The following is a 10,020-nucleotide window of genomic DNA, read 5'->3' as shown; positions in this document are numbered from 1 at the left end:
CTGAGACTTTGGTGACACAAGTGGGTGCCCCTAGAATGTGTTAGTGAACTATCACATCCAGGTGTGTGAAGGATGCGTGAATATTTGTGTGTTCAGAGGAGAAGGAATGGATGATAGCTCAGGAGGGCAATAGAGTTAGAAAGTAGTGACAGGAAGTTTCCCTGCTGAATGTGGTGACCACTGGGCCATTTCAACAGACCCGACATGTGTAGAACAAATACTTCATGAATGACTCACAACAGGCGAAGGATAAAATAAACTTACTGGAGCAGATAGGCACTGGAAGGACAGGCCTGTTGACCCAACATACGAGAACAAACACTCATGAATGACTCATTTGGTCTAGGCTTCTTTTTGGTGTGCATCTCTACTTTTCAGTACGTTGTCTATTTTCCCAGAGTGGTTCCCTCCATGAACTCCTGGGAACTGATAGTTCCCCAGTCTTTCTGTCTGAGAAGTTCCATATCAAAAACATCCAACGGAAGAATTTGGATTGGCCCAGTTTGGGTTATGGGTTATGAGCCTCTTTTTATGACTTGAATGCTATGAATGGTCCAGCCTGGTCTACACAGTGAAACCCTGTCTCAAAAAAGTAAATGTATACTGTCCATTCATCTATTCAACTCTGCCCAACCTGAAAACTACAATGAAGATACCTGTGGGGTTTCTACTTTCCTAGAACTAATCTTTCATATGGATAGTCTGATTATAAACTCCTGAAGAGAAAGAACTACATTTTATAATATTTCTAAATCCTCTGCTATTGCTTAGGAGAGTTTCTTTTTATGTGCTAAGTATTGACTTGGTTAAGTCTTTGTGATAATGAACAGATACATAAATGTTAAAAATCAGCGATGGTATTGGGGTTACTTAACCAAAACTTTATAACTATGGGCTTCCCTAAGAAATTTACTTCCATAATCTGCTCACTCAGTGTAAACAAACTGGTAGAAGTATTCCATGGGGTATCCAAGCAAGATGAGAGGTTGAGAGGAAGGTAGCTTGCCAGCTTTATTGACATCTTAGGACTTAAAGCATTGTTTTTCTCTTGCTTTTTTGAAGAGGGGGTTTTAGGAAATTCTCTTTGGAGAACAATAACACTCTAAGATTTTGAGTAACATATTTTTGCACTGTATACCATACTTATTCAAAGCAATCTTAAAAATTACCCATTCTAATTTTTCATATCAGCTTTGGGGATTCAGCTTCATTTTCAACATGAGCGACCATGCTTGGTTTCTCCCCAGCACCATAAAATCAGGTTACATATTAATTAGAGCAAAGCTAGAGGGAACAAGCCTGTTGAAAATGCTGATTGATAATCTTGCTATACCCATTTCTTGCGTGCAGTACTGCCCTCCTGCTCCTTGGCTCTTGGGACTTTGAAACGCACAGGGAATGAGTCAGGATGGTGTGCCTGACTAATCCTGTCTAAAGTGTCTCCCCTGGAAGAATTTGAGAACAGTATTTCTCTTCCCAGTATGGATTTATGTAAACATTTGTTCCATTCATGAGTAGCACATTAATGCCTAATTCTGGAAAAATATAAAAAGAAGAAAAAACCCTTTTCTGCCTTCTCTGTCTAGACAGAGCCTTGTTAGTGTATGTCTGATCGTGTCGGTACTCATGCTGGTAATATTAATCAGTGGGAAATGAGCCAAGGAAGGACAACCCTATCTACCAATTAAATTTACTGTGCTTACAGGGTGGTTTATAAAGTCAACATGCTGGGCCAGGTTTACATCTGACCAGGGAAATTGTTGTTTTCTGATCCCCAGTTGGCTGTCAGCCACCTCAAACACAACACAGATGTTAGCTTTACTGGGGTCAGGGTTATCATGGGGTGGGATGAATAGTCATTGGGTCTGGGGTTTGCTACTTTTCCTCTGCAGATGAATAAGAGCAACTAAAATTATTTCTGAATGCCTTTGGAGCGGGGGTGGAGGGTTAGTCTTGCAAAGCTGGAGCAACCACCGATTACTAACATCACAGGGAAAGACTTCTCTATTCTCAGATGTTCTGGGTGTAGTTTGTTTGATCTGAGGACAACAGATTCTGTCATCTCAAAGGGCCGGGGTTAATGCCATCTCATAAAGATAATGACGATAAAAACAAACAAGGTATTTGTTCTAATATATTAGTTTCTTATCAGGGATCAAGGCAAAAATGTGGGAGAACCAAAAACAGAGCTGGAAGTAGCATGAAAGTAATTTGTTGGTTTTTGAAGTAGGAAGCTTTTTATTAGCGTGTTTTCTTCAAATGGACTGGAAGTACACAATAGCATGGACCTGAATGACACTGTAAAATTGGGGCTTCTTTTGTGTTTGTTATGTGCCAAGTGTGTGCAGAACTACGAGTGGGATCCCCACTCTTCTGTTTGTCTTTAGGGATAGTTTGGTTTCCATTAGGTGCTAGGGATACTAGCCATGCACCATTTCAGGATGAGAGCCAGACTCGAAGGAATCTGTGGGAAGGCGGCATTTGCCATGGCAGCAGAGGGAGGCCTCCAGGTGCCGGGGGCCCTGAGTCTGCGCTGGAGCTGTTGGAGGAATCTGCTGACATGTGGCAACCTGGGGAGAACCAGGAGGCTGCAAGTCAGTGAAACTTTTGCTGCACTTCCAGGTGAGGAAAGTACACAGCCCTTTACATGGCTGGAAATACATAGCTAGGGTGATATAATTTATTCTGGGAATTACGTATTAAGTTGTATTCCAGATACCAGGTTATATTTGGTGGTTCACTAGAAAATAGTATACCATTTATCTATTTAAGGCTTAAAAAATCTCCAAGATAGCCTTTTAAGCCTATAATTGTCCATGAAAATAAACATATCCCCCAAGCCCGGCTTGAACAGCCTTTGTCTCCGGCTCATTCAGAAATGCTCTTAGAAAAGTTATCTGCCCCTCAGCCGATGTCTGTCTTCCTTCCTTGGTCGCTAGTGACTTCTCTCAACACCTCACACTTTTTGTAGGAGATTCTGTGCTCCAGACTCTGCCGTCCTTTGGCTTCCCTTGGAGATTTTGGGCCAGAGCTCCTCCCGCCCGCACTCTCTGGGTATCCTGTCTGGCTCTGGCTGTGGTTGTCCACCTGCAGACCAGGCCTCCTCTTCCCTGAGTTCCCTCTCCTCTTCCTCCTGGCTTCCTCAGGCCCCTGTTGTCTGCCAAGCTGTCCCCTGTCTCCTCTTGCAGATGCTCCCTTTGCTCCTCCGCAGTCAGGGCTCAATAAATCCAGGGCTCTTAACCTCTGACCTTCTCCAGCTGGAGCCTTTCGACCTGACTGGTGCCTCTAATTGTGCTGTGTGCCCAGGGGTACTTTTATCCTCTCCATTTATCACCCATGTTGTTTTGGGATCATTTTGGGCTTTTTTTCTTGCTTCTTCTTAATCCACACTAATGTGACTTTAGCAGTGCAGTGCAGGAAGTTCTGCATGTGGTGGATGTGGGGATCCAGCATAGTAACTTTCCCTCGTCAGTTTGCTGCTCACCCCAGGGCAGCGTGGATGAGCCATGTGCATCCATGGCAGAGTTAACACAGGAAGGGCTTGAGAACATGGGCTGCGCTAGGTGAAGCTATCTGGGACGCCATCTTCTCAGGCAAGGTCCTGCCCTTCACTGTCTCCTTCCCCAAATGATTAAAACTGTAGATCTGACAGAAACATGAGTCACTAAGTTCACAGAAATGTCAGGCAGTCAAGATGTCAATATGGAAACCCAGATCAGAACTTTATCCCATTTATTTTTTGAATTGTGCATTATCGTTGCTCTCTAGTGGAAATTTTTCTTTCTGGAAGTCTTCCAGCTGTGAGTCAGGTTCTTTGCCTGTGAATGCTGTCTGAGACAGCAATAGACAGACTGTCTTTTCCTTCCTTCTGCCTCCATGACTTTTTTTCCCTCAAAAGAAAAATTTAGCTGCATTATCTGACCGGTGGATTTGATTCTGGGTTCTTCACTGGCAGAAGGAAGCTCTCCTGATTGGAAGCAGAGAGGACGAGGATTCCAATCAGGACACAGTGCCTGTTTGGTCTGGGGGGCCTTGGGCTCCCCCACTGATCTGGGTATGTGTGGATCTGGTATTCTCCACCTAGCTTGCCCTGTCCCTGGAGAAGTGATTTATCACATGTTGTCTCTCTGTCACATATTATGTGTCTTTCCAGCAGTCCCATGGGGCAGAATCAGTGCCCCTGGTTAGCATGTTGCTATTTTATAGAAAACTAAGGCTCAGAAGGGTGACATGAATTGCTTAAGATTACATAGGTGGTTAGTGGAAGACCTGGGTCACAAGAGCTAGTTCTGTCTAACATCAGTCACAGCCTTTGTGTCTGCAGGTTCCCTCCACCTTGTGAACTGCTTATATCACCCGAGTCAAGTTCTTTTATGTCCATTTACCTTTTTTCTGATAACCAAGTCCTGAGATCATAATTGATGTTTTATATCTAATCATAACACCCAGTTAGTATTATAATCTTAACGACCATGTGAGTATATTTTTCCACTGGAGTGAAGCCACTTGAAGCCATGACCAGGGATTAGGTTTCTCAAGATACTGATTGTGCACCACGCAAAGGAGTGGAAGGAGGGGAAAGACAGTAAGTTTGAGAGTCCACGGAGGCAGAATCAAAGTTTGCTCCAAAACAGAAGGGGCCCAGAACTAGCTATCAACTGCAATGAACAGAAAGTGAAATGTGAGAGGAGGTTGGGAAAAAAGATAGTTAAAACAAGGTAAGAATACATTTGTAAGGTGGATGCAAAATTCTGAAAAATAAATAGACAAGAATACATAGCTTTTTTTGATGAGATGACAAGATTCCCAAATATAATGACAGTACATGGCAATAGATCTTGATTTTGCAGCAAGGTTCTATTGCTTTGCATGAAATCTTTCTGTCAAAATGAGTTCAGATCAGCTTTAAATTATCCCAAGAATAATCTATAGAAATGTATTTTAAAGAGAAGAAATTGTTATAAAAGACAAGAAATTGTTCTCAATTATTTATCTCACTACATGCTTTAGTTTTATCAGTCTGGTCATTTGATATGAATTGTAGCTCACATGCAAAGCATGTATATCATATTATATATATTATAAACATGATAGCATATACTTAGCCCATTTAAATGACGTGTTCTCAAATACATTAAATGACTAGTTTGTATATATGTATGTATTATTCATCATTAATGTAGTTCATGGTAATAAATTGTAGTTGAAAATATTAAAGCATATTTGAAAATCATATAATTAATACTTTGGGTGTCCTGCAATGATATCACTACTAATTAATCTGAATAAATGATGAAATCTTCATTAAATCAATTATTTCTTAATGTTTGCCATGTACAAACTACTATGGCAATTAAGAAAAACATGATTTATCTAGGATAAGTATTTAATAATAATTAAGTTTAACAAGAAAGATTGAGGTTGATGTGAACATTGCCAAATGGGGCTAGCAGACGGAAACACTATTTGTAGGTCGGATGGCTACAATTTATTTAATGGTTTTCTGAGAAGCACTTGGAATCCATGCATGTGAACCACAAATATGGTCAGGGAGTGGGGATAGATGCAGTCTCTTACTGGAACAATTGAGCATGAATTAAATCTGTAAGGGAAGGGTGGAAAGGTAATTTGGGGCTATAATGTGGAGAACTTTTAATGTTGAAGTCATAAATTTGAACAATGAAAGATCACTGAAAGTTACAATATAATGGTAATTTTTTTATCAGATGGTTTATCTACCTCTACCCAAAGTATATTGACTGTGAGCTACTTGTAAGAGGCACCATGTCAAGTGTTACAAGGAAATAAAAAATTAACAAGCATATTTCTGTTCTTGAGGAGTTCACAGTCTATATTATATGCATATATACTTTATATTGAAGAAAATATGAGTATATAAATGACTATTGAGTAGGTCAGAGTATGGCAGGACTAGAAGAGAAGTGTAAAGCAAATATTATGACAAAACAGGGAAAAAGAGAAATTAATTCCAGCTGGGAAGATCAAGGGCTGTTTCAGAAATGAGGAGGCATTTTAAGTTGGCTCTTGAAATGTGGGGGGAAATTTGACAACACCTGCTGTCTGTGAAAGGAACATGCTTTTTAAATAAGAAAACCAAGGACATAAGTGTAGGAAATTTCGGAACAAATTAAAGCCCTAGAAAAGAATTTAACTTGGCTGGAGCCCAAAGTGTTTAAGGAGGAGGAGAAGAAAGTTAGCTCAGAAGAACGAGGCCTGAACATGGCAGATCTTATGTTAAAGTTAATGAGCATAAGAACTTGGGATTCATGTCCTGGTCATCAGTACACACATGGCAAATAATGAGAATTAGACTTTCAAGGATCAGTAGGAAAGGAGAACAGTTAGTGAGAGGAATTAGAATGGGAGAAGCGATAGGAAGGAGAAGTTTTGGGAACTGTCACAGTGAAAGTGGTTTTGTGAGCAACTGAACTAAGTTCTTCAGTTACTGTCTACATGTCCTGTGTGGACAATGGTAAAGTTAAATGGGAAACAAGCTTCAAAATTTTGTAGGGTATACTAGGATTCAGTGACTACTAGACTATATATAGGGATCAAGGCTAAGGAGAAATTAATGATAATTTTATTCCAATCTTTAACCAAAGAATAATGTCTATTTTGAATTAAATAAAATGTGGAGAAAGTAGAGTAGAAGAGTTATCACAGTTACCTGGAAAATACATAGTGTATTTGTGTCTGAGATTTCAAGATGGCAGGCCAAGCCTGTTTATATACTGGTCTTCCACCCCTACTCTGAAATAACAGTAAAGTAACTGGGATAGAAATCTGTGACAACCAGGAGAAAGGAAGGCACTGTCCATCAGCAGGTGTCAATTTAACAAATTTCTGGAAGGCAGAACAGATACATGACAAGAGAGACAATGGAGGTGGTGACTCATGGACACCTGGGAGAAGGAATGAGAGACAGTCCAGATGTGAGAGGATGTGAGAGTCTGCAGATGTGGAGGATGGGAAATCGGAGTTGTGAGGTGAAGGCTGGTCTGTGTGCTGTGATAGGTGTGCCCCACTTATCTCCTCATGAGAGGCAGCAAGGAGGCCTGCAGGGGCCTGCAGTACCTAGAGCAGTCAGTGGGTCCTTTGCAGCTGGGAGCAGTCCATGTGCTCCAATAGAAGTCTCATTTTTGGTTCAGTTCATGGTATGAAAGAGACATAGCTGTTCTCTGAAGAACTTGACAAGCTGTTCTCTGAAGAACTTAATCTGTCTGGAGAAAACGGAAGCATTTTGAGAACCACTGTCCCTATTCTGGCCCAGAGAATACCCACTCCACATTTAAAGTCTTCTGAGGCCAGAATCCTGTTGGTGACCACAGCATTTATGGCTGTTCATGCCACTCCTTTCCCTAAAGGACATACTTAAAAATAGTGCCAAGGAAACCCCTGCCAGGACATAGAAAATGCCCAGAACTTCAGTCTTAAACACAAATGGATATTTGCAATACTAACCACTATAGGAAAAGTAGGTGGAAGAAGAAAGGCAAAAGGCAAGATAAGCAAATATATATATTTATCAATAATATCAAATGTATATATGAATAATATATTTTACATATATATATGTATATAAAATACAGGTACAAAATATATCATTACGGTTTGGATCTAAAATATCCCCCCAAAGTTCATGTGTAAAGACTTAGTCCCCAGTGCTGCAGTGTAGAGAGGGTCATGAGATGGATCATGAGTTCTCTTACTGGGTCAGTGGATTGACCCATGGATGAGAGGAGAATCTCATAGTACCATCAGCAGGTGATGCAAACACTGAGTGGATTGTGGGGATGTGAGTGAGGGGATGGTGTCTGGCCCCAGGCCTCTTTCTCTCAGGCTGTCTTCCTGTTCTTGCTCTTCCTGTCTACCACAAAGTGAGATGCTTTGCTCTGCTGCAGGCTCCCCAGTGCCACATGCTGCCTCACATGGGCCAAAAGTAACAGAACCAAGTGTCTGTCAACCAAAAGCCCTGAAACTAGGAGCCAAAATAATCCTTTCCTCCTCTAAGCTGATGTTTTCAGGTATTTTGTCATAGCAACTGAAAGCTGACTCACACAATCACAGCACACATACATGTCTTGGAAGAAACAGAAGTAACTTATTTTAAAGAGAGAGAAACAATAACAAAATAATAACAACAAAGACAAAGCAACATAAAATGATAAAAATAATACAAAATTTCAAAACAGGATGATAGCAAATTAACAATGTTTGTTATATTACATATTATAATTGTCAATAAAGTTGCTCAGATCACCAAATGTAAAAATGCAAGATTGATCAAACAATTAAAGACAATATAAAATAATAAAGAAAAACATTAATGTACAGAGTTTCACTAAACAAGATGGAACTCAACAATGGTTGTTACATTGCCTACTGTTGTCTTCAAATTAGTTGTTCAGATTACCAGATATAAGCACGTAAAATTGGTCAAAAAAATTTAAGCATTAACTGAGAACAGAAAAATTTCTATTGTATTAGTATTGATATTTGCATTTGAGAAAATTCCATGTTTATAAAACAAGAGCTAGATTCTGTGAAAAGAGAATGAGAAAGTCAGAAATTACTCTCAGAAATTACAAATGATTGCTAAAAAGTAAAACTCCTAAAATGGCAAGTAAAAACTAAATCATTACAATGCAACAGAAGAGATATACTATATTTGGAAGGTCCAACATCAGGTTAATAGGAGTACTAGAAATACAAAGCAGAAAAGAGAGAGGATTAGATAATAGAAGAAAATTTCCCAGAGCTGAATTGGAGATTAGTGTTCATTAAGGGGTATGAAGTATGATATTACACAGGCACATTCATAATGAAATTTTACAGTATGTGGGATGTAAATATGATCCTAGTAAGGTTTCACTAACAAAAACTTTTCCTGAAAGTTGGAGTGATATTAGGCTTTCCATCTGCCACACTGGGTGATAAGATACAGGGGTGCAATCCTTCAAAGTTCTGAGGAAAAGTTGTTTTGATATAAAACTTCTAGATCTAAACTATCAATCAAATATTAGAGTATAATGGAGGTAGGAGACATTTTTAGACATAGAACTATTCAAAATTACCTACCAGCATGCCCTTTTGGAAGACAAGGGACCAAGGAAGAAGCCATAGTGATTAAATTGGATACAAAATGTAGGGAAACCTTTTCCCTATGGGCAAGACAGGGCCACACACTGCCTGTCCAAGCATTTTTGGGAAGAAGTACATTTTGTTATACAATTGACCCAAATTTCTGGATACAGTAGCGGCACCTATTTCTTCTATCCACAATGGATAAACAGGATGATTAAACACCTCTTACCCTCTGCCCTCCAAACCAAACATAAAAAGTTCAATGAAGTCACTGTCCAATGGAAAGCAGACAAAAACGTGACAGCACGTGGGATGGTTGGTGAAAACATGACAAAAGAGTAACTGTTTTGCTGACGTAGCAAGCTCTGCCTTGGGGTTGAGCAGCTTGGTGGCAGGGGGCAGTTGAGAAGGACATGTAAACCAGCATGTTTCCTGGGCTTGTGGTAAATAACATTAGATAGTTGTGATGACATAGATGTTGTTTATTTATTTTTTTTGCAGTCAATTTGTATACCAAATGTTAAAAATAATTTTAGTTCTAGTACAGAATATGTATTGTGAGACTAAAGGTTTAAGTAAGTGAATTTAAAAAAGAAATGGAAGAAGTAAGTTGGAGTGAGGGAAGGAGATAGCAATACCTGCATTGTCTGTCACAGGGAAAGTCACTAGAGCATAGCATACATCGACAGAACAAGGGACAGTGTTCTAGAAATGTTTATAATTTCATTTTGTGACCCACAGTGTTATTATTAAGAATAATCATAACCACAACATATAGGGTATATGGGGGATGATTAAGTGAGCCAAATACTCATTTCTGATGAGTTTTTTTTTATTTTAAGGATAAAAGGAGGGAAACATTAACAGACATACAACATTTTACAACATATCACAAGCACAATACAGACAATACAG

Source organism: Chinchilla lanigera, unplaced genomic scaffold (assembly GCF_000276665.1).
Source record: "Chinchilla lanigera isolate Chin_1 unplaced genomic scaffold, ChiLan1.0 scaffold00017, whole genome shotgun sequence".
NCBI lineage: Eukaryota > Metazoa > Chordata > Mammalia > Rodentia > Chinchillidae > Chinchilla > Chinchilla lanigera.
The sequence above is the reverse complement of the archived record's forward strand: the minus strand, read 5'-3'. Positions refer to the sequence as shown.